Source organism: Schistocerca cancellata, chromosome 3 (assembly GCF_023864275.1).
Source record: "Schistocerca cancellata isolate TAMUIC-IGC-003103 chromosome 3, iqSchCanc2.1, whole genome shotgun sequence".
Taxonomy (NCBI): domain Eukaryota; kingdom Metazoa; phylum Arthropoda; class Insecta; order Orthoptera; family Acrididae; genus Schistocerca; species Schistocerca cancellata.
The window spans coordinates 787,445,866-787,473,015 of record NC_064628.1 but is presented as its reverse complement, the minus strand read 5'-3'; the positions used below and the strand labels follow the sequence as shown (position 1 = coordinate 787,473,015).

General features: G+C 38.4%; 1 long non-coding RNA gene across 1 annotated transcript; it reads left to right on the top strand.

Annotated features, from left to right (window-relative positions):
* The first annotated feature begins 18,552 nt into the window (after positions 1-18,552).
* On the top strand, positions 18,553-22,188 carry LOC126175839 (uncharacterized). The gene is made up of 3 exons (XR_007535619.1): positions 18,553-18,651; positions 21,647-21,889; positions 21,955-22,188. It is a non-coding gene; the product is annotated as an uncharacterized LOC126175839 (long non-coding RNA).
* The last annotated feature ends 4,962 nt before the right edge of the window (positions 22,189-27,150 follow it).

Genomic DNA, 27,150 nt, shown 5'->3' with positions numbered 1-27,150 from the left:
AAGACTTGAGTATAAACCAGGCCCCAGGAGTAGACAACATTCCATTAGAAATACTGATAGCCTTGGGAGAGCCAGTCCTGACAAAACTCTACCATCTGGTGAGCAAGATGTATGAGACAGGCGAAATACCCTCAGACTTCAAGAAGAATATAATAATCCCAATCCCAAAGAAAGCAAGTGTTGACAGATGTGAAAATTACCGAACTATCAGTTTAATAAGTCACGGCTGTAAAATACTAACATGAATTCTTTACAGATGAATGGAAAAAACTAGTAGAAGCCAACCTTGGGGAAGATCAGTGTGGATTCCGTAGAAATATTGGAACACGTGAGGCAATACTGACCCTACGGCTTATCTTAGAAGCTAGATTAAGGAAAGGCAAACCTACGTTTCTAGCATTTGTAGACTTAGAGAAAGCTTTTGACATTGTTGACTGGAATACTCTCTTTCAAATTCTTAAGGTGGTAAAATATAGGGAGCGAAAGGCTATTTACAATATGTATAGAAACCAAATGGCAGTTATAAGAGTTGAGGGGCATGAAAGGGAAGCAGTGGTTGGGGAGGGAGTGAGACAGGGTTGTAGCCTATGCCCAATGTTATTCAATCTGTATATTGAGCAAGCAGTGAAGGAAACAAAAAAAACAAAACAAAAAATTCGGAGTAGGTATTAAAATCCTTGGAGAAGAAATAAGAACTTTGGGGTTCGCCGATGACTTTGTAATTCTGTCAGAGACAGCAAAGGACTTGGAAGAGCAGTTGAACAGAATGGATGGTGTCTTGAAGGGAGGATATAAGATGAGCATCAACCAAAGCAAAACGAGAATAATGGAATGTAGTCAAATGAAGTTGGGTGATGTTGAGGGTATTAGATTAGGAAATGAGACACTTAAAGTAGTAAAGGAGTTTTACTATTTGGGGAGCAAACTAACTGATGATGGCCAAAGTAGAGAGGATATGAAATGTACACTGGCAATGGGAAGGAAAGCGTTTCTGAAGAAGAGAAATTTGTTAACATCGAGTATTGATTTAAGTGTTAGGAAATCGTTTCTGAAAGTATTTGTATGGAGTGTAGCCATGTATGGAAGTGAAACATGGACAATAACTAGTTTAGACAAGAAGAGAATAGAAGCTTCTGAAATGTGGTGCTACAGAAGAATGCTGAAGATTAGATGGATAGATCACATAACTAATGAGGAGGTGTTGAATAGGATTGGGGAGAAGAGAAGTTTGTGGCACAACTTGACTAGAAGAAGGGATCGGTTGGTAGGACATGTTCTGAGGCATCAAGGGATCACCAATTTAGTATTGGAGGGCAGCGTGGAGGGTAAAAATCATAGAGGGAGACCAAGAGATGAATACACCAAGCAGATTCAGAAGGATGTAGGTTGCAGTAGGTACTGAGAGATGAAGAAGCTTGCACAGTATAGAGTAGCACGGAGAACTGCATCAAACCAGTCTCAGGACTGAAGACCACAACAACAACATGGGAAATGTGCACATAATTAGTCAACAATTGGCGAGAACCTTTGCGGAAGTTATCAACATATACTACTGAAGGAAACTATAAAGTTATGTTGTTGTACTACACTTAGTTTAAGAGATATGGCGTGATAAATATCGAGTAGTGTGAAGAATCAACTTTTCTTAAAATTATAAATATTTATCTTTTTCCACAGCACAAAATTTTCATTGAGTTAAAAAATGTATCAGGAGGTAGTTCTCGTATCACTCTATCAGGTTCAGTTGCCAGATTCTAAAAAGAAGTTTGATTCTTTAGGTTCCGATGTGCACCGCGCCACTCCTAGGAAAACTTTTCACGCAGCACCCTGCGACCCATATCGCACAGTGGAAGAGGTAAGCATATTCCACAGCACACTGCTACAAATTCTCACAGCTAGGAAAACATAGCTTAAGGATGTGCATAAATACAGCTGAACCCATACAGCAAGGTGAGCTTAGTGCTGTTGATGGAAACCATGCTATACTACCATTATCAACGGAACATTAGAGGGCCCTACTGTCTCGTTGCCAATAGATCCTGGTTTGTGTGAGAAGAAAGGTCAGCACAGCCCATTCTTCATCAAGTCAAGAAGGAAGATGAGGAGAACTCGACAAGAAAATGTGAAACATCATATAAACACTGGGGTTCATCCCCATCAGTTAATGGTTGTATTAGGTGTGCCCAATGGAACACAGGATAATTCAGAAAGAAGTAGGCCATACTGTGATTTCTTTTGTGGATGAGAAAGGTATTTTTTAAATTCTGAAAAAAAAAAAAAAAAAAAAGAAATACTACGTCACAGTATACCTGACAGGTCTCTGGGTGTTACCACGAACTACTGAAACCACGAACTGTCTAGTGAGAGTGAAGTATTTCTCCACCATGAACATGCAGACTGATTACTGGTAGGTCAAGGTCGATGAGGCTGACTGGGAAAAAACTGCTGTCATTACACCTGATAGCACTTGCAAGTTCAAGTTATGCCATGTGGTCTGTGTTGTGCTCCAGCCACCTTCGAACACCAAATGGACAGTCTGATTCAACATCTTAAATGAATGATGTGTCTTAGCTAATTATGTGAGAGGCTTTCTTGGAATATGCTCTTACTACAGATGCCTCATAAGAGATTTCAGCTGCTAGTTATGACTACTCCAAGAACTGCCACAGGGAGCTGCCCAAATTTCGTGCAGCAAGGAGCAAGATAAATCTTTCTGCATCCATACAGAGACACTCATGTCTTATGAGAATGTAAAGACTGAACTACAAACAATGTTAGTTGTCATGTGATATGCACAGTTCTAGCGCAAATGTAGGAAGCACTGAAAGAGTGATTGATTACACGTCTAGAGTACTCTCCAAGTCAGAAAGTAGTACCAGGTGGCTATAACAAAAATGCAGTTACCCACAGAGGTCCTGTGTGGGCTGTTAATTATCATATGGCAGCAAAACTTAGTAGGTATTCCAATGTGTTAATGTGGAGCTGATTTACACTAGAAAAAAAGAATTCCAGTTTTGGCTACCAGGCGCAAATCTGCCACTTTGAATGCAAAAAGACGTATAGAAATATTTCCATATGTAATGAATTAAGAATGGAACATGGACAGAAAAGGTCAAACTAGTGAGAAAGGCATAATGTTGATTTTATTATTATCTGTCACTTACACAGTCTGCTCAGTATGAGCACCGGTGATGTTGACGAAGTACTGCATCCACAAAATGATGTGATGAACAGCTGCCTGCAGCAGTTATTGTGGTGTCTGAGCAACATGTTCCTGTATACTGGCCTTCAGATCAGGTGGAGACCAAACACGTCCTTAGTAAATGCGTTCTTTTAGATATCTCCAGAGCCAAAAGTCACATGGATTCAGATCAGGTTATCTAGCAGGCTGGAAAATTTTTGGAGATACAAGTTTGTGGAAGGTTGCAATAAGCAGAGATTTTACCTGGTGAGCAGCATGAGGTGTTGGCCCATCTTGCGTTAAAGCTATGGTTTTCACACACTTTTGCTCTTACAAAGCAGGAATCACATGCTGTACCAGGAGGCCTCAATAACGTGCATACGTCACAGTATACCTAACACGCCTCTGGGTGAATTCTCTTCAAAGAAGAATGCACTGAGAATAAAGGGGGTTGTGGATCCACACCACACAGTCACATATGGTGAGTGCAATAGCTCTTCATGCACAACACATGGTTTAAAGTTACCCCAAATTCAGCAGTTCTGTGTTTTCATTGCACCCTGTATTGCTAAATGTGCCTTTTCACCCCATAAAATATTGCCTGGCTAAATGTCATCAACTTTGATCCATGCCAGAAACCGAAGAGCAAATTCAGGACATTTCTGCTAATCTTGAGGTTTCTGTTGCTGCACCATCTGCGTCTTGTACAGGTACCAGTGTAAAATAGACCACAAAACTTTCCATACTGTTGACCATGGGATGGACAATTCTTGTGACACTGCAGAAGCACTAGCACTAAACTGGGGCATGTGCTGCATGGCCACTTACAGCAACAACAACCTCTTTCACCAGAATACATCGCCTTCCTCTTCCAGGAGCCTCAGCAAACTCAACTGTGCTTTCGAATTTCACAATCATCTTATTTTAACCATTTAATGACACTGGGCCTCCCCTTTGACCTTTAAGTGGGTGATATTCTCTCCAAGCAGCACAGTAATTGCTGCTGTTCACTAACAGAACAATCTGTCTTCTCAATAGCCATACTGTTCACTCATATTATGGTTAGTTGAATGACAGAGTGGATGTCATACCGTCATATAAACAATGTACGGCACCAGATTTGCACTTGGTGGCCACAATTTGACGTAATTTGTTCTTTCCAGTGTAAATTGGTTCCAAATTAACACTTTAGCATATCTGCCAAGTTTCGTGGGCATATGATAATTACAATCCATACTGGACCTGTTAAGTAACTGCACTTTGGTTACAATACTTCGCAACAGAAAGAGTGCATAGCAATCATTTAGCCAATCGGTAAGTTCTTACCTTATTTATACTTCAGATCCCTCATTGTTGTGACTGACCACCACTCTTTAAGCAGGTTGACAAGCCAGTGTGATCCATCAGGATGATTGGCATAATGGGCACTGTGACTTCAGAAATACAAGATGACAGTAGAATCCAAAAATGTATGCAGATATGAGGCTGCCAACTACATTTCACAGAATCCATTGGGGAGACATTACAAGAATGGTAATTCCCCTATCATTGTTAAACTCACAAAAACAGCAGCCAAACAAAAGGAAAAACCAATGTTTCTGAAGACAATAGAGACCTCACAGATGAAGAAGCTGTCAAAGTAGAATTCAGATTAAAGAGATAGAACACAGTATAAAATGAATTAAGACCCAGTGGGATGGAAATGGTGGCTTGTTATCCCAGATCTTTTACAGCAAGACATGCTAATGTATTTTCATGACTAACAGAAATCAAATTAACCTGCAATTTGTGAAGACTTCTGACAGAACCAAAAGCAGATATCACTGGCATGTCTCTACCTATCTTTCAGACATTATGCAAGACAATGTAGGGAATGTTAACAATGGAAACAGGTGCACCAACTACCTTACCAGCAATACTGCCACCAAGAGTGTAGTAACTGCCCAAGTTCTGAAGTCTTATCAGTTTTATCATAGAATATATAATTTTGAAGCATAGAGTACTGGACTGAAATTCGATAGTAGGAAAAGGAAGAGAAGGAAACGTAGTAGGTGAATATGGAATGGGGGTAAGGAATGAAAGAGGAAGCTGCCTGGTATAATTCTGCACAGAACATAACTTAATCATAGCTAACACTTGGTTCAAGAATCAAAAAAGGAGGTTGTATATATGGAAGAGGCCTGGAGATATTGGTAGGTTTCAGATAGATTATATAATGGTAAGACAGAGATTTAGGAACTAGGTTTTAAATTGTACGACATTTCCAAGACTGACCACAATGTGTTGGTTATGAACTCTAGATTAAAAATGAAGAAACTACAAAAAGGTGGGAATTTAAGGAGATGGGACCTGGATAAACTGACGGAGTCAGAGGTTGTAGAGAGTTTCAGCGAGAGCATTAGGGTATGATTGACAAGAACGGGGGAAAGAAATACAGTAGAAGAAGAATGGATAGATTTGAGAGATGAAATAGTGAAGGCAGCAGATGATCAAGTAGGTAAAAAGACGAGGGCTAGTAGAAATTCTTGGGTAACAGAAGATATACTGCATTTAATTGAGGAAAAGAGAAAACATAAAAATGCACAGGAAATGCAAATTGGCTTAGCAGGGATGGCTAGAGGGCAAATGTAAGGTGTAGAGGCATATATCACTAGGGGTAAGATAGATACTGCCTACAGGAAAATTAGAGAGACCTTTGGAGAGAAGAAAACCACTTGTATGAATATCAAGAGCTCAGATAGAAACCTAGTTCTAAGTAAAGAAGGGAAAGCAGAAAGGTGGAAGGAGTATATAGAGGGGCTATACAAGGGTGATGAAGGATTATGGAAATGGAAGAGGATGTAGATGAAGATGAAATGGGAGATATGATACTGCATGGGGAATTTGAGAGTGCACTCAAAGACCTAAGTCGAAACAAAGCTCCAGTAGTAGACAACATTCCATTACAAGTATTGATAGCCCTGGGAGAGCCAGCCCTCACAAAACTCTACCATCTGGTGAGCAAGATGTATGAGACTGGTGAAATACTCTCAGACTTCAAGAAGAATGTAATAATTCCAATCTCACAGAAAGCAGGTGTTCACAGATATGAAAATTACCAAACTATCAGTTTAATAAGTCAAGGATGCAAAATACTAACACAAATTCTTTACAGACGAATGGAAAAACTGGTAGAAGCTGACCTCAGGGAAGATCAGTTTGGATTCCGTAGAAATGGAACATGTGAGGCAATACTGACCCTACGACTCATCTTAGAAGATAGATTAAGGAAAGGCAAACCTAGGTTTCTACCATTTGTAGACTTAGATAAAGTTTTTGACAATGTTGATTGGACTACTCTCTTCAAAATCCGAAAGTTACAGGTGTAAAATACAGGGAGCAAAAGGCTATTTACAATTTGTACAGAAACCAGATGGCAGTTATAAGAATCAAGGGGCATGAAAGGGAAGCAGTGGTTGGGAAGGGAATGAGACAGGGTTGTAGCCTATCCCCAATGTTATTCAATCTGTATATTGAGCAAGGAGTTACGGGAACAAAAGAAAAATTTGGAGTAAGAATGAAAATCCATGGAGAAGAAATAAAAACTGTGACATTCACCAATGACATTGTAATTATGTCAGAGACAGCAAAGGATCTGGAAGAGCAGTTGAACGAAATGGACAGTGTCTTGAAAGGAGGATATAAGATGAACATCAACAAAAGCAAAATGAGAATAATGGAATGTAATCAATTTAAATCGGGTGATGCTCAGGGAATTAGATTAGGAAATGAGACACTTACAGTAGTAAATGAGTTTTACTATTTGGGGAGCAAAATAACTGATGATGGTCGAAGCAGAGAGAATATAAAATGTAGACTGGCAATGGCAAGGAGAGCGTTTCTGCAGAAGAGAAATTTGTTAACATTGAGTATGGATTTAAGTGTCAGGAAGTCGTTTCTGAAAGTATTTGTAAGGAGTGTGGCCATGTATGGACTGAAATGTGGATGAAAATAGTTTAAACAAGAAGAGAATAGAAACTTTTGAAATGTGGTGCTATAGAGGAATGCTGAAGATTAGATGGGTGGATTACATAACTAATGAGGAGATATTGAATAGAATTCCGGAGAAGAGTAATTTGTGGCACAACTTGACTAGAAGAAGGGATTGGTTGGTAAGACATGTTCTGAGGCACCAACGGATCACCAATTTAGTATTGGAGTGCAGTGTGGAGGGTAAAAATCTTAGAGGGAGACCAAGAGATGAATACACTAAGCAGATTCACAAGGATGTAGGTTGCAGTGAGTTGATGACACTTCCACAGGATAGAGTAGCATGGAGAACTGCATCAAACCAGTCTCTGGACTGAAGACCAGAAAACAACAACAGAGCACCACGCACAATGATCTCTGAATCAGGGAAAATTGTTCTGTGAAGGTTGGAACCAGGAGTTGTTTGACAATACACCATCATCTGCAGCATGACAATTGCCTACTACCTGGAGACAGTGGCTTCACGGAACTTTTTAAAATGTTGACTGACATGCTCTCAGTGTATACTGCCAATGGGCACACACATTCTAAGATACAATACATTCTGTTGTTACATATTACATAAGACACAGAAATGCAAAAAACTACAGATTTTTCACTGTTCTTTGTCATCCACAATCAAGATGTTGAAACAACAATGAATATTTGGCTCTTGTTTCAACCTGATGATGATGAATATGATTATCATGTGAAATGAAGAAGCAAGACAGCAGACATGGATATGGACCTTGGATGCATAGGCTATGGACAAGTATTAACTTTTTATAACACCAAACACAGATTTCTAAGCTGCAACTCAGGTGACCTAATTCGATGTTTACAACATGTACAAGGTTAGACTATCAGAAAAGTTACTAAAACACTACTTTGGCCCACATTTCTTATTCATTTATCAGGTTCTATAGGACCATGAGGGCAAAAGCTTCTTGACCATGGAATGAATAAGTATGTAGTAAACATGAAGCAGATTATGAAATTTAGAACCAACAGAATAAATAAAACATGAAAATATTGGTCATACATAAGAAAATTCAAAGTGACGCACCTTTGGATTTACTTTCAAGATAACTGATGGCTTTAAGTACTTAGGGAGTTCGTTTTAATAACAACTGTAAAACTGATATAGAAACAGATGTCTGTCTAACAACAGCAAACAAAACACTTTTAATTTTATGGATATCTTAAGGAAATGATCACGTAGAACTAACTTCAAAATTCACTTGTACCAATCGATTGTTATACTGCTAACATTGTACGGGTGTGAAACATTAATATTTAGACAAAAAGATGAAGAAAAATAGTAAGAATAAGAATCTATATTAGCCGATTAGTATTTTCTTATGCAATGGGCTTCATCAGTAAGTTCAATTACAGTATAAAGATGGTTATATTCTCATAACAATGTGTATATAAAGCGTATGAATGTTAGCGTAGTACAATAGCAAATATTTGGAATTTTATATGGTGTTAATTTCACAATAAAAAAGAAAACATTATATAAATTTATAAGAAGTGGGGAGTACTCATATTGATGACACTATGTCATTATCATATACACTCCTGGAAATGGAAAAAAGAACACATTGACGCCGGTGTGTCAGACCCACCACACTTGCTCCAGACACTGCACTGCGAGAGGGCTGTACAAGCAATGATCACATGCACGGCACAGCGGACACACCAGGAACCGCGGTGTTGGCCGTCGAATGGTGCTAGCTGCGCAGCATTTGTGCACCGCCGCCGTCAGTGTCAGCCAGTTTGCCGTGGCATACGGAGCTCCATCGCAGTCTTTAACACTGGTAGCATGCCGCGACAGCGTGGACGTGAACCGTATGTGCAGCTGACGGACTTTGAGCGAGGGCGTATAGTGGGCATGCGGGAGGCCGGGTGGACGTACCGCCGAATTGCTCAACACGTGGGGCGTGAGGTCTCCACAGTACATCGATGTTGTCGCCAGTGGTCGGCGGAAGGTGCACGTGCCCGTCGACCTGGGACCGGACCGCAGCGACGCACGGATGCACGCCAAGACCGTAGGATCCTACGCAGTGCCGTAGGGGACCGCACCGCCACTTCCCAGCAAATTAGGGACACTGTTGCTCCTGGGGTATCGGCGAGGACCATTCGCAACCGTCTCCATGAAGCTGGGCTACGGTCCCGCACACCGTTAGGCCGTCTTCCGCTCACGCCCCAACATCGTGCAGCCCGCCTCCAGTGGTGTCGCGACAGGCGTGAATGGAGGGACGAATGGAGACGTGTCGTCTTCAGCGATGAGAGTCGCTTCTGCCTTGGTGCCAATGATGGTCGTATGCGTGTTTGGCGCCGTGCAGGTGAGCGCCACAATCAGGACTGCATACGACCGAGGCACACAGGGCCAACACCCGGCATCATGGTGTGGGGAGCGATCTCCTACACTGGCCGTACACCACTGGTGATCGTCGAGGGGACATCCAAACCGTCGGTACATCCAAACCGTCATCGAACCCATCGTTCTACCATTCCTAGACCGGCAAGGGAACTTGCTGTTCCAACAGGACAATGCACGTCCGCATGTATCCCGTGCCACCCAACGTGCTCTAGAAGGTGTAAGTCAACTACCCTGGCCAGCAAGATCTCCGGATCTGTCCTCCATTGAGCATGTTTGGGACTGGATGAAGCGTCGTCTCACGCGGTCTGCACGTCCAGCACGAACGCTGGTCCAACTGAGGCGCCAGGTGGAAATGGCATGGCAAGCCGTTCCACAGGACTACATCCAGCATCTCTACGATCGTCTCCATGGGAGAATAGCAGCCTGCATTGCTGCGAAAGGTGGATATACGCTGTACTAGTGGCGACATTGTGCATGCTCTGTTGCCTGTGTCTATGTGCCTGTGGTTCTGTCAGTGTGATCATGTGATGTATCTGACCCCAGGAATGTGTCAATAAAGTTTCCCCTTCCTGGGACAATGAATTAACGGTGTTCTTATTTCAATTTCCAGGAGTGTACATGTTGATAACATTATGTCATTATCCTAAGATATTGATACAAATATAGAGCACTCGAAATAGGTCAATGCTTATATGTTAGATATTGTTTTTCCAAATTTAGGTCCTACTACAGGCAGAGGTACCTTGCTCTATGTTAAAACAGCAAATCTGCCATATTACAATCTTTATATACATCAACTGAGTAAAATGCTTTACCTTTGAGCCATTGACCCAATGTTGTCTTAAATTTATTTTTAGATACTGTTTGTACAATTTTAGGGAGCATATTAAACAATTCGAGGCCTACATATTTATAACTATTATGTATCTTGGACAATCTAGAGCAGATAAATTGTGTGGTTTCATCTTGTATTATGGGTGCGGACAGATGACCTAAGGGGATATTGAGCATTTTTTCTTTTATGTGTAATAAGCAATAATAGATCTACAGACAAGGAACTGTCATGTTGTTAAGTTTTTTGAAATGTTCCCTGCATGTATCCCTAGGAGATAAACCAACTATACATCGAAGAGCTTTTTTTTACCTTCTAAAAATTGATAGTGAATTGGGAGATTTCCCCAGAGCAGAATACCATGTGAAAGATGGGGGTGGATATAAGCAAAATATGAATGCAGCAGTAAGTTTTGGCTGACATTATTCCTAAGCTTGCAAAGTAGGAACATAGCACATGCAAGTTTAGAACAGACGTATGTGATATGTTTATCCCAGCTAAGTTTCTGGTCAATCATCATTCCTAACAGTTAAACAGACTTATTTTCTTTGTTGGATACCTTCAAATTAAAGAATATTTCCTCAGGTTTTGTTTCATTTATGTATTGGGAGTTTGCACCAAACCAGTGAACCGATTTTTCCAATTATTATATTATTTTTTCCTCATACAGATTCAAGAGTCTGTCCTGAATTGATAAAAGTTGTATCGTCCGCATTGAGAATTGTTTTACAGGGTAAATACTGAGGCATGTCATTAACATACCCTACAAACAGGAAGAGCCCAAGTATGGAGCCCTGTGGCACACCTCTTTTTATTGTTTGTGGGTTTGACAGCTGCCCATTAACACCAACAAATTGTACTCTGTTGCTTAAGTAGGATTCTAATAATTTCAGGGTGTCCTCTTCCATGCCATAGTGTCTTAATTTCATGATCAAAGTACTATGAGATACAGTGTCAAATGCTTTACTCAGGTCTAGGAGAGTAACACAAGAGATTAATTTGTTTTCAAAGCCATCATACATGTTACTAACAATATTTTTAACAGCTTTAACTGTGGATAGTTTAGACCTGAACCCATACTGTGAGTTACTTAACAAGTTATTCCTCTCAAAATAGTGATTCATTTGTTGGTGAACACAGTCTTCAATTATTTTAGATATTATTGGGATTAATGAGATAGGGCAATGGTTACTTGGATTTGATTTATCTCCTTTCTTAAATATGGGAATAGTTACTGCTATTTTCAAACAGTTGGGGAAAATCCCTTGCTGTAATATACGGTTAATGAGAGTGGTTACAGGGGACAGAAGATCACCTGATATCTTCTTTATGACAAAGTTTGACAGACCATAGAAGTCCTCTGCTCTGGAACTACTTACTTTGTCTATTGCTTTGCTAACATCATTTTCAGTTATTGTTGCCCAGCAGAATTTATGAACTACATTCTTATTTAAACCTAAAAGAGTTTTTGCATCAAGCATGGCTTTGGGGGGAGACAAATCCATATCTGGGGCTATGGATATAGCTAGTTGAGTTGTTGGTCTATTTATTTCACTTTTGATTACTTCCCAGGCAGCATTATAGCTGTTTCTAGATTTAAGAATATAGTTATCATTCGTCCTACGTTTTGCCAAGTTGATTTTAGATCTATAAATTTTTCTTATTCTAACATACATCTCTTTGTACTTACTGCTGTTATGAGATCTGTCCTTAAACATAAGAAGCATAATGCTGATGCTGTTGAGGTATGGTGTGAACCAATTATTTAGTCTCTGTGTTTTACGAGCTTGGTTCTTATTCTGTGTTTTTTTTTTTTTTTTTTTTTTTTTTTTACTAATCTGGGCAACACTCATCAAATATCCTTGCAATTTCCTCTATAAATAATTTGCTTGTGTTATTCACAGACATATCTTTGTATAAGATGTCATTCCAGTTAACTGACCTTAATCTAGTTCTAAATTCTCTTATGTTGCATTCATTCATAGTTCTAACAGTTTTTTGTTGTTCATCTGAAATGATGACTGGGACTGTAATCCATAGAATCATGGTCAGCTAGGCCTAACTTGACTACTCCAATTTCAACATTTTTTCATGGATATTACTTATTATATTGTCTAAACATGCATTACATCTAGTAGGCTTATCATTTAGACAATAGCAATCAAAAGCTCTTAAGCTATCCAAGAATTCCGATATGATATTCAAAAGAAAAATACTAAGGAAATTTTTTGGACTTTTGTGTAATGAAAATATAATGAAATAGAACATAAGCAAAGATGAAGAATTATGAGAGCTGTACAAATACTGTAACATTGTTGAAGTGCTAAAAAGGAGAACCGGACTGGTCATATAACAAGAATGATGATGAGTAGACTACATAAATAGCATTTCGCAGCACAATAAATGGAATTAGGGCAAGAGGAAGACACAGAATTAGGTGGCGAGATAACACCCAGGAGGACAAAGCTAAGATGAACATCGACAACAAATTGACATATAGTGCACTCGACAAGAAGAAATGGAAGAGGTTCATAAAGCATGTAATTGTTGGATAGGCACTTGCCACATGTAATGTAAAATAAGTATAAAAATAAATGATTAATTACAGAGAAAAGTTCTACGCTAATGTGAAGCAATCTCTCTACATAATAGAAGTGTGGCATGAACATAACATTTCAGCAGAGATTTGAGTTTTACCACTCAATTTTATCAGTTCTGCTGGAAGCCTATTGACGATGAAACTATCTGAGTAGTGCAAATGTTTCTGTACAATGCTTAATCATGTGTTATCCAAGTGCATATCATTTTTACACCTAAAATTCAATGAACAAATATTTGCAGTTTTTCTGAATGAATCAGTAACAATCCCATGATGAACTATATCTACAGGGATGGCAAAATTGGAATTCTGAGACGCTTGAGTAATAGCTCACAAAGTTCATGAACTGACTGTGACCACCCTTTTCTGGGTTAAGAATACTCTTGGCGAGGGATAGAGTTGCTCCATTACAGGAAATAATTGAATGAAAGTAAGCAAAGTAAACAAGTCTTTGTGCTTCAATGTCAGAGACAGCGGGGATTATTCTTATATTGAAGATGACAGCATTCAGCTTTTGCGCAGTATCTTAGATGTGATACTTCCAAGAAAGATTTTCGTCCACACTTAGTACTAAGAATTTAAAATTGTTCACTTCACCAATTGTTTGATCACCTTGCAATAATAAAATTTTACTTTTACAAAGAGTACTGTGCCAGAAACTGAATACATTGCGACTCACTGCAATTAAGCTCTAATCTGCTCTCTGAAAGCTTCATGCTGATGTCGCCGATTACCCTATTAGCCACATCATTTACATTATGTTCTACATCTTTCACAATGACTCTTGTGTCATCTGGCAGAGAGAAAAACCTTTGAGGCACCTGACATGTTTGGTGGCAGGTCATTGATATATGTCAAGAAAAGAAATACACTGAGAACATAACCTTGTCGTACCTCACACTTTACATTAGATGAATCTCTTCCCTGATCGTTGGCACTGGAAGACAACATTCTGCTTCCTACTTTCCAGATATGAATACCATAATGTCCAAACTTATGCTGAAGTACTGCATGGTATACACAATCAAATGCTTCTGTTATAGCAAAGAAATTGTCCAATTACCTCAACGTATCACATTGCCCCACTAACAAGGGCGCCCATATGGTAGTTTGTAGGGCAGGGCCTTGATCTGCGGGTATGGAGTATTTTTAATAATTTGGGGGATGAATGGCGGCTTGTAAGTATTTGTAATTCTGTCATAAAGTCATGCAGGAAGAATACAACCATGTTGCAAACGTATAGGTGCACTGCACAATTAGTGTATTGGTCACCGAATAAGCAACCACCAACTGGTAAACTAATGACTTTCTTTGATGCATTTTGGGTAGAACTCGTCATTGGATTGTCTACAAAACGGAAATACATAGCAAATAACAGAAAACGTAACTATGCAAAGAATGCACAAGAGTATGAAACTACAGTTTACATATATGTGTTTCTTGTCAATGTCATTTTATTATTCACACTTTATAAACTTTTTGTAAATGTTTCCTTATTAAAAGAAAAAGTAATTATAATTTTTTCTACCTTTGTTTCTAATGTGCTGCTACTTTTGTATTCATCATCCCCATCTTCTGGCTTAAATTGTCTTCCAGGTTATTATATTGTAGCTAGCCAGTTAGTCTGCCATGACAGCTTTGTTATGTATTGCCTTTATAATAACTGATCACCAAGGTGTTCATTGTGTGTATTTCAGCTGTTTAATTTTGACGTTACTTTTAGTTTCAAACACTTGTATGTGCTTTGTATAGTTACATTTTCTGTTATTGCCAATGTATTTCCAGTTTGCAGACAATCTGATTATGGATTTTACCCGAAACCTGTCATATAAAGTCATTAGTCTTCTTATTCAGTGACCACCACAGCAATTGTGTTATACTCCTATTAATTTGCAATATAGTCACATTCTTCCTGCATGACATTATGTGACAATTACACGTACTGTCCTCTTTAAAACCTGCATAATATCGGCACTGAAATTATTTTTTTGAAAGAAAAATACTTAACTAATCTATATATTCTTTCCTTTCCTTGAGAGCTGGAGGGGCACTGCAGACCAGCCCCCCCCCCCCCCCCCGCCATGCACCGGGGTATAGATGCCCTTGCCTCACATACACACACAAAAATAAATTGCATTTCTTGTCGATACTATTTTACTGAAGTCAAACTACAAGCCTGAGAGCAAATTATACATACTGAGATACTCCAACACTCTCTTATTTACAGCTTTCTCAAAAAAATTCGAAAACATTGCTAGTAAAGAAACTGCCCAATAACTGAAAGTGCTTTCACTACCACACATTTCAATATGACAGGAAATTGACCACATCTGAAAGACACATTGCACGAATGGCAGATCTAACATGCCGTGCACTGACTTTCATAACTCTACTTGAGATTTCCATCACATCAATGGGAGTTAATACATTCTAGTAGTGATTTAATAATTGATGCAATTTCATCTTTCTTGCATGTGATATAGCTGTATTAAAACATCAGCTTTTAAGAGCTGAAATCTGAAATTGATAGCAGTAAGATTTTTTAGGAAAATTTAAATGTATATGGAAAAGAGGGGCAAACGGAAAATGAAGATGGTGTATTTGTCACAGTAAACAAAAAACTCAAATCCACCGAGATAGAAACTGAAGCTGCATGTGAGATTGTTTGGGCAAGACTCAATATCAGGGGTAGGCATAAAACGATAATTGGATCCTTCTATTGCCCACCAGACTCATATCCTGATGTAATCAAAAACTTCAGAGAAAACCTCACTTCACTTGTACTTAAGTTCCCCAGTAGTACTGTAATCATCGGTGGAGACTTTAATCATCAATCATTTTAATAGGAAAATTACAATTTTGTTAGCGGTGGGCGTGATGAGGCATCCTGTGAAACTTTACTAAATGCCTTCGCTGAAAACTACCTGGAACACATAGTTAGGAACCCCACTCATAATGGAAATATGTTGCGTCTCATTGAGGAAGTCCACATCGAAACTGGTATCAGTGATCATGATGTGGTTGTGGTAACAATGATTACCAGAGTGCAAAGCACAACTAAAACAATCAGAAGGATACGTATTCGAGTAAACAAGATAAAAAATGATTAATGTCTTAGCTCAATGAGGAACATGATACTTTCAGCACGGGGCAGCAGCATGTAGAGGAACTATGGCTCAGGTTTTTAAAGAATAGTTGACCACATACTGGATAGATATGGACCCAGTAGAACAGTTCCTAATGGGAAGGAACCTCCATGGTATAAAATCACTGTAAAGAAACTTTTAAAGAAACAGAGATTACTCCATAATAGGCGTAAAACAAAAAGTGTAGGGCTATAGACAGAGAGATGCTGAATGAAGCACGTTTGGGTGTCAAGAGAGCAATGCATGATAGCTTCTGTCACTACCGTTGCAGAATACTGTCAAATGAGAAATGACATTTCACAAAATCCAAAGAAATTTTGGTCATATGTAAAGGCTGTTAGTGGCATCAAAGTTAGTATCCACTCTTAGCGAATGAGACAGGAACTGAAGTAGGGTATAGCAAAGCAAAAGCTGAAACGCATAACTTCGTTTTCAACTGTTCCTTTACAAAGGAAAACCCAGGAAAAGTTGCCCCAATTTAATCATCGAAAAGATAAATTAATTAATTATTAATTTCAGTGGCGTAGAGAAATATCTGAAATCATTAAAAGTGAACAAAGCTCCAGGCCCCACTGGAATCCCTGTCAGATTTTATACTGAATTTGTGACTGAGTTATCTTAGACCATACTCTGAGCTCAAACATAATAAGGTATCTTGAACAGGACGACCTCCTCAGTACCAGCTAGGATGCTTTTTGAAAACATCGATCATGTTAAACCCAAATCGCACTTTTCTCACATGAAATACTGAAAGCTTTGCATCAATGCAAGTGTTTCTTTATTTCCAAAGAGCATTTGACTCAGTACGCCATCTATGCTTATTGTCAAAAGTGCAATCATCTGGGATATCAAGTGAAATTTGACTGGATTGAGGACTTTTTGGTAGGGAGGTCACAGGATGTTATCTTGGATGGGGAGTCATTGTCAGATGTAGAAGTAATATTGGGTATGCCCCAGGAAAGTGTGTTGGGAGCCTTGCTGTCCATGTTGTATGTTATAATAATCTTGCGGGTAATATTAACCGTAAAATCAGGCGTTTTGCATATGATGCACTTATCTGTAATAATGTGCTATCGGAGGGAAGCTGCATAAATATTCAGTCAGATCTTGATATGGTTTCAACATAGTGCAGAAATTTCCATCTTACTCTAAATGTTCAGAAATTTAAAATTGTGTACTTCACAAAACGAAAAAACGTTGTATCCTATATCTATAATATGGAGTCACTGCTGGAACAGACCAACTCATTCAAACATCTGGGTGTAACACTTTGTAGGGATATGAAATGGAATGATTCCATGGGTTCAGTCGTGTGTAAAGCAGGTGGTACACGTCAGCTTATTGGTGGAAGACTGTGAAAGTGCTGTCAGTCTGCTAAAGAGATTGCTTACAAATCACTCATATGGCCCATCCTAGAATACTTCTGAAGTGTTTGGGGCCAATGCCAGACAGGACTAACAGGGGATATTAAACGTATACAGAGAAGAGCAGCACAAATGGTCACAGGTTTGTTGAATCCGTGGGAGAGTGTCACAGAGATACTGAAGGACCTGAAATGGCGGACTCTTGAAGACAGACGTAAACAATACCGAGAAAGTCTATTAACAAAGTTTCGAGAACCGGTTTTAAATGAATACTGTAGGGATATACTACATCCCCTACATATCACTCACACAGGGATCGTGAGGATAAGATAAGAATAATTACTGCACGCACAGAAGCGTTCAATCATTCTTCCCACGCTCCGTACTTGAATGGAACTGGAAGAAACCCTAATAACCGGCACAATGGGATGTACCCTCTGCTATGCACCTCAAGATGGTTTGTAGAGCGTAGAAGTAGATGTAAAAGATTGCGACTATTGACAGGAAGCGATTGTTGCCAGGTGTACCGGTACGAAATGAGCGTTAAGATACAAATGTGTCGATTCATAGGGAACATTTGTTGTGAACGAGCCTTAATTTTTTTTTTTTTTTGGTTGGTATGACAATTGTCAAAGATATTTAGTAGGTATACATCCTTCGACCATAAATATTATAGACTGGCCCTGACGTCATTTTCGTGGCTCCAACATCTCTGGGCTAAAGTCACGTGAATGTTGGCAAAACATTGTTGTTTCGTGTTGCGCTTATGGCTGTACTCAGTGTTTTGTCGGGGAAATGGCTTTACATTTCACGTGTAAGTGTTCCTATGACAGTGCAGATGCGTTTATTGAAATCTGCTGAAGTGATTTTTATATGTTTTTTACACTTGAAATAGAGTATCACGTAAATTAAAGTGTTGAAAGTGATGCCTGTAAAGTCAGACTCATATTACTTTTTGGAAAGTATCTGTGATAATTCGGTTACAGAAGTAAGTGTAACTGTTTCTCGTTCCTACTCATAGGTTCCCTGAGGATGAAAACCGAAGACAGCTTTGGATACAGGCCCTGAAACGGAAAAACTTTAAGCCATCTGCACATACGCGCCTTTTTGTATATACAAGTGAAATTATAAGAAGGTAAGAGCACCTATAGTCGACTGATGAAGAGAATTTTTTTCTACCTTCTAATACTATTAACTAAATGTAGGCTCCAAAATTATTTTCTGAAACTTCAAAGTCTCACCTTTCACCTAAAATAGCATTTTTTTTAAACTGATAGTTTAAACTTTTCTAAAAATAGTAGGAACTGAAACTTTGAAGTGCACCTAAAATTGATACGCTAAAATGGACCTGCTCCCAATTTTGGCACATATAGTTGAAATAATTGCCATAACCCATTTTCTTTTATAAGTGACTAGAGCACAAAACGCGGCGAATCCAATGTTTAAAGTTTTGACACGAGCCCACTCTTACTGTTTAAAAGAATTCTAACGACATTTTACTTTAATTGATAGTTTATAGTAATTTCGCCACACTGCCCACCAGAGGAGCGTTCCATGTATTTGTTAGATTTTATAAATGCTACTGTGAACAAATCCAGGTCAAATGTAGTTCTAACATAATTTTTCGCAAATAAAAAAGTAAGTTTTGTTGGAAGCGTTTGGCAGTCAACTGAGAAATGTGGGTAAAATACGATACAAACATAGGATGGCAGACCGCTGGTTTGAAATCCCGCCACGTTTTGCCAACAGTCATGTGGTTTATGTTGGAGCCACACCAGCCCTATAGCTTCTGCACAGCAAGGCCAGTCTACTAGTATCTATGGTCGAAGTATACATCAAGTACAGAACAAACAACATCGTATGTTTTTATCGTGATAATAATGTCGAATTTGGTACCAGAAAGTGATGATTTGCGGAAAGCATTAATTTTTTGTTTTCATTTGAAAAAACAGTGCTGCAGAGTCGCATCGAATGCTTGTCGAGGCATATGGTGATCATGCTCTGTCAGAAGTAACGTACTAAAGATGGTTTCAACGGTTTCAGAAATAATTATTTTGATGTAAGAAATGAAGAACGTGGAAGACCACCAAAAAAGTTCGAAGACGCCGAATTGCAAGCAATATTGGATGAAGATGATACTTTGAGTCAGAAGCATATGGCAGCAATGCTAAATGTTATACAACAAACAATTTCTGGCGGTTTGAAAGCTATGGGAAAGATCCAAAAGTGTGGAAAATGAGTGCCACATGAATTGAATGAAAGACAGATGGAAAACCGATAAGTATCAAATATCATCACATTTTCATCCAAGATTTCAACATTTCATTCAAACTGCCGAAATCAGATACTTGCCCAATACGTGATCCAAATTAAATTCAATTAAGAGAAATAAATACAAAGAAGGAGTTACATCTCAGTAAGCCCAGGCAGGTCATGATAATATAAAAGTGCAAACAGAGAAGGCACTTTCTGATAAAGACATTCATGTAACAACTTTCGATTTACAACAGGCATTGTACACTCCTAAACACTCTACAGGTTCAGAGGAAAGTGTGGACATATAACTTCAGCATTCATCCCTGTAATTCGTCAGCAGGTCATTTCTTTATTTGGGATGAAACGGTGGCATCAAGGGGTTCAGAGGAAATAGGCAGCTGCTTACTGAAGTATTCTGAAGATTACGATATATGAGGGAATAAGTTGATTGCAATTTCAGACATCTGCTCTGGGCAAAACAAAAACTGTTTGTTTGGATGCTGCATATAGCAAAAGGAAGATTTTCCACCACTTCCCACTTCCTGGACATTCCATGTTGCCAAGCGATCGAGATTTTGCAGTTGTGGAGCAGTATGTTTGCCGACATGTGCAGTTTGTATATGCCCCTCAAGACTGGGTGGACATCTTGAAGACGTGTGGCCAAAAGCGATCATTTTGTGTCCATGTTATGTCATCAGAAGGTTTTGTGTGTATCAGTGACATGAGATATACATTTAGTCAAAGAATATCTCAGTTGAAGGGCACAAGGTGTTATTCCAAGATGCTGTACGGCTCTTCCTCGATGCAGATGACCCAGGAATCTTGTTCATATCAAATAAATTTCATGGGGAAGACTGGCAGAAAGTCAGTTTACACAAATGAGGTCGCCCTACAGCCTTAGAAGGAACCAGTCTTCAAAAGGAGTATTCCGGGTCAGTTCCAATTGACTCGAAGAAGAAAGAAGACCTCGTATCAGCATTGAACGGGATACCACCTATTTATCACAAATTCTACAAAGCAATAGTAATTAAGAACACATCTATAAATGGAGATGAGGAAGCATCTGCAGACGAAAAGTGAGAATTTTCAGCTGCCCTGTGTTTTTGCAGGAAAACAATGGTGTGCCACATAATATGTTCGCCATAGCTAGGAAAAGATAGAGTTTTGGACATTACTAACTTAAAGTTTGTATTTTTTTCCATTGATTTGTGTGCTTAAGATATTGTACAGTGACTACCAGCTGCATAAACAATAAAATATTAATAACTTATCTATGAAAAATGTTTTTGAACTTTTCCAATTTAATATCTCCGTTCATAGCTAATGTGGGTTACCATTATACTTCCCTATACCCTTCAATTTTATAAGCAGCATTCACGTCATAACGAAAAGCTTCGTCTCCACATCAAGCTACGAATTTCTCCATTGTATTACTTATAAATGACATCTCCTCAACATGTTACTTGAGATAAAGTACGTAATTTTGCGACTACGTTTCCCATATAATTTCCAGAATCTGTTTAAACAGGTCGAAGAAGCCTGGAAATCATAATACCCATCTTGCACATCCCTTGGAAATGGTGCATTGACTCCCACGAGCAACTGAAAACCTTAGTTTTCCTTTAACACTTCTGTGAGTTTGATTTTGGCACATGTTTCGTACTTTGTGTACATCTTTCTTCCATTTACACAATTCATATTCAGGTGTTACGAAACGAATGTGGCTTTGTACACTGCTTAAGTTTTAGTGTTTTCTCTCTCCTCCATTTAACCAAGAAATTTATAGCCTTTTCTTTCTCACTGAAAACTATTACTGTGCATGTTTCCTTTGGGTCTGAAAGGTATGGACGTAAGATACTCCATTTTTGTTCCAGATTTTAATTAGCATGAAGGTATTTCCACACGATGCTTCTTTCGTCCTGGGCAACTGCAGACGCACAGGAATAAAAGGGCATGCACAACAATTTGTGGAAAGAATGCATGTATGCATGGGTCTTCTCGTATCCACATGCTGCCTCATCGCTCAGGCAGTCTGCTATGAATCTCCTTTGCTTGCGAGCATGTGTTGCGTTTCTTGTGATGAAAAGGCGACAGAAGAACAAAATCCAAAAGCCGATGTAGGTAAACAACAGAGGTACGAAAAATACAAAGTGATGACCACATTTTTTTCTGCAAATTTCAGGAGGAGGTCGTGACGAGATTTTAGATTTTCTGCTTGGGAATCTCCAACGATAAGGCTGACAATAAAATTTTTGTTGGTTAGTAACTGTAAACTTATATACTCGTTTGAATTATTTATTCCCCATTTCGAAACAAAGCATTTCAGTTCTCTTAAATTTGTAACCTGTAATGTGGAATAATTTATTATTTGACTGTTTTATACCTCTTTTCATTGTAAGAAATGCCTAAGCTTGAAATTATTAGCATATTTTATTCCTGTACAATATTACATTTTGTATCTATTGGCAGGTATAAGTATTGTTCTCATGTGTCATTATAGCTCATTCCATATCCATGCAGTTTCCTTGCATAATGGATCAACAGAACATGAATAAATACTATTATTGAAACTGAGAAATACTTAAGGAAGGTTCTTAGTCGTTATATGAAGGTTAATTTACTTTAAATGTGCCGTTTGTATTTAATCATGAAATATGATATGTAGATTAGCATCCTCGGGCTCGACAAATTTGGAAATTTCATAGACGCCAGAATCATCTAGAATGGAGGTTTTGTTTTGCATTTTGTATGTTGTGCATCATCAGTGGGCTTCATTTCTATTTTTAGCAGTTTGTTGAGGAACTGAACATACACCATCACATCTTTTATTCGGACGTTACGCTGGCTCCCCTGTTGTACTTTAAAGTTGCCATAGTACGAATATTCGTCCACAGTTTTCATATACACTTTTCATAAATGTTTGGGTTATTCTTCTCAGTTTACATATTTCGAAAGTTGTGGTATGTAATTGTTAACAGAAATATGTTCAGAAACTTTTTATCTAAGACGTGACGCTCAGGGCAACGTTTCTCGAATTTTTATCCAAACACTCTTCAGCGGCATTACATAAGACTCTTTTCTTTGTCTGTAATTACCTATAAACTTAAATGTGCTTCCGTTGGAGTCAACAGACATTATTGCACATAAATCGGTGTACACCATAACCTCAAGACATTACACAATCGAATACAAATGGACCCCTGCTGCCCGACGTCTGCTAAAAAACGAAAGATTAATACCAAAGCTCGGCAGCAAGGTGCTTCAAGCACAACCTCCACTTCCAGGAAATTATTGACGCACAAATGCGCATCTGCAAAGCTGAACACAAAAAAGACATTGGTATGCATCTTAACAATCATCGTTCGAACCACAACTCATGGAATCGTCAGAGTTTTTTCCTTTTTCTTCTGAAGTTTCCACAATTTATAATGGAATGTCGAGATCAGTGGAATGAATGTCCAGTGATAATAAATAACTTATACATAGATCTTCAGCAGTGGCGGATTTACATATAGGCCCACTAGGCATGGGCATCAGGGCGGCACCTTATGGGGGGCGGCATTTTTTGCTCTTTACCCATTTTAACCTTTTACGTTTCAAAATAACTGTACTTACAATCGACAAAAATTTTTAATATAGTTAAACATCTTGCTAGTTTAAATAAGCCTGGAGAACGAAATTCGATAATACAATCTTGAAAATATATGTAGTTTACTTGGTGACTGAATGGAAATTTAACATTGGGTTTCTGTCTGGTATATCTTCATGATTGTTCAAAACATTTTGAAGTAAGCTGCCAGGATGGCAATCTACAATACAATGTATGAAATGTTATTATTCCGAGAATGTTGTCGGCTTCTGCTTAAACGTACCATATTTTTCCCATGAAAATACCGAGACCCCTGAAAAGCTGTGATAAACTAATCAGCAGTTTCTTAAATACTGTAACATGTATGGGCTTCAGTATGTAAAACCCAACTTTACTTAAATTTCTTGTAGAAATTATGGGGAAGTATCAAGTCAACCCTCCATTACTGTAATTAATGTGGAAGATCTGTGGTCTTCAGTATCTGAGCTTTGATTTAATGACACCTGTTTAACAAAACATGTTGATACTGGGAATGTTTTACAATTTTAAACACATGTTTATGCGAAAAAACATCAGCAGAATATCTAATAATGTATGACATACACTTCACAAGAGTTTAAATGTTTGTTTATTTATTTACTTAGTTGCTTTTTTGGCGAATTTTTGTGCTGCAGCCTGCACGATATCAAATTTCCCACTCGGTGCAATCAAATGGTATGTGGTATTGCAAATTTTATATTAAACTTCTGAACTAAGCTTTTTACTTCGAGGAAAGATTATTTTTATTTTATGTTGGAACAAAAGATTCGTTTGCATGTAGAGATAACAGCAGTGTTCACACAAATGACAACACATCACATCAACTGCCAACAAGACTACTTAAACTTTGTAGTTTGTCTTCCCTGCCCACAGAAGCTGCTAAAAGTTATAAAAATAAGTGAGATAAGAGTCGATCCAGCACTCCTGACTGCAAGGAATTGCAAAAATTGTTTGCTTTTTAAATTAGAAAGACAATGTCAAGAATATTCAAAACATATTTGCGTGCCAGCTAAAATTCCAGCTATGCGGGAAACAAAAGCCAAAAAATGTGGCATTAATAAAAACTGTTACTGTGATTTTTCTAATTCGAGAAGATCAATAGTCGATAAAACCAGATATTTGAACAAAAATATATTTTACTGTAAACTTTTAAATGTTGGATCAACTGTGCATGATTTGCTAGTATATTCCTGTAGCACCAGTGCTGTTTTTTGTGCACCATGTAAACTATTTGGAGGAATGGCCACGATGGCTACTAATGGTATTGCAGATTGGAAAAATATTTGTAATATTTTATGCCATCATGAGAATTCACCTGAACACAAAAATTCTGATTTATCTCTCTTAACAAGAAAAAAGTCACTTGGAACAATAGATAACCATTTCGAGTAATACGTTGAGACAGAAAAAATGTAGTGTGTCTTGAAGAGGGTGTTTGCAGTAGTGAAGAAGCTAAAAAGTCGTGGACTTCCCCTACGTGGACACGTTGTAAGATTCCATTCATTATATAATGGTCAATTTATGATGTCTCTTGAACTTATATCCGAGTTTGATCCTTTTCTCGCAGAGCACATTGAACGATATGGAAATCCAGGGCAGGGACATAGAAGTTATCTTTCTTCAACAATCTGTGATGAAATAATAGAGCTTCTTTCTGAACAAATAAAAACAGTTATCATAAGTGAAATAAAACGGGCCAAATATTTCCCTATAATAGTAGATTCTACTGCAGACATTTCACATATTGATCATTTATCTTTCATATGAAGATGTGTGAACGAGAATGGTAAACCTGTTTAACGTTTCCTTCTGTTTTTGCCAAACCCAGGACACAAGTCCGAAAACTTAGCTGAGGCCCTACTAAATGTCCTGTCTACAAATTCTATTGATATTACTGTCTGCAGAGGCCAGTCATATGACAATGCAAGCAATATGTCAAGAACTTACACTGGTTTGCAGGCACACATAAAAGAACGAAATCCGAAAGCGTATTATGTGCCTTGTGCAGCACATTCTTTGCATTTAGTCGGCATTAGTACTGCAAGCTGTTGTCAGGAAGCATGTTCATTGTTCAATGTAGTGCAAAACCCTTATTTTTTTTTTCTGTGCTGCCACACAGCACTGGGATAAACTTCTTTCATTTATGAAACCAGCAAGCAAAACAGTCGGTCAGCAAGAGAGGAAGTGTGTGTAACTCTATATGATAACTAGGAGGGCATTATCAATGTCCTCACACATATTGCCAGTAATACATTTGAAAAACCACTCTTGCGAAATGAGACTTCAGCTTTATTAAATCAGCTCAGCAGACTAGAAACAGTATTAATGATGACAGTTTGGAAGGACGTACTCTAGAGGTTTAAAAGTGTAAATCTGAAATTGCAAAATGTAAATATTTATACTAAAATAGTGCATGAATTCTTTGAATCACTTGTAGGATTTATTGCATCTATTCGTGGCATTTTGGACTATTATTAAAATAAATCCATGGAGATTGTGACTGATAATAGTGTGAATACTCCTATAAAAGTTCACGAAAACGAAGAAGTGGATTCTGAAGAAGTTTTTCTCACTGGAAGGGAAAAATTTAGAGTCGAAACATTTCTCCCAGTACTCGACATCTTGTACACCGAATAAGTGACAAGGAAGGAAAGCTATAGAAGGTGGTTGGACTCTTTCACAGTTTTCAGTAACCTTAAGAACAGTACACCTGAACGTGCAGCAAAACTCCAAGCGTCATATGACACACATTTAGAGCCTTCCTTCCCTAGTGAATGTGTACATTTCGCGGAACTTTTGAAATTTTCTGAGATTAGTGACATACCAGTCGAAATGAGTAAATTTTTACGATAAGAGAGGTTACAGTCCATGTTTCCGAATGTTGACATTGTTCGGCTCTTGACTGAAGACTGAAGACTGAAATCGTACCTACTTCTTGTCCATTCTTCACATCGAAGCCGACCTCCTAAATGATAACCATCTGAACTATGAAGATACGATCAACGAGTTTTCTGCCGTCAAATCCAGACGAAAACTTTGCTGGCTGATGAGTTTGTTTATTTATTCACATTAGTTTTAAAAATTTAAGATTATAATGTGATTTTTATTATAACTTAGAGCACATTCATTGGATTTACAAACTACGTAATACCTGTTTATTTTACAATTGCTGATGGCAGAATGAGGAACTAACCTCATTTACATGCAGACGTGACCGAAAGCGCCCGACAATACTAAACAATACCCGAATGACCCAGGCCGCTCGGTGCTGCACAGTCATGTCATATTGATACTGTACTATATTACAACTCATGCGTATTCTTGGCGTCTGCTGAAATGTGTAATTTTCGCGGAAATATACGTTAACGTAGACTACGTTCAAATGAAAGAGTGTTAATAAATAACGTAGTTCAGTTCTGTCGATAATATGTAAAAGCTTGGCTGATACCGTTAGAGAGAGCTATGATGAGAGCACCAGCTGCAGTACAAAATTGTTCAACCCTTACGTGGATTAAAGGTATTGTGCACACTTATTACGCAGCATCTAGCTACACAGTAGTAAGGCTACCTTCGTGTCACCCCAAGTACCATTATCCAAGATGGAGGCGATAACGTCATCCATGATGGCAGACATGATGTCATCCAAGACGTCAGCCGTCACGCCATCCAAGATGGCAGATTTTGGCGGGAAGTTTGAATTTTGGTGAGAAGATAGGTCAATTGGGCTACCTCACCTAACCTAACCTCCCT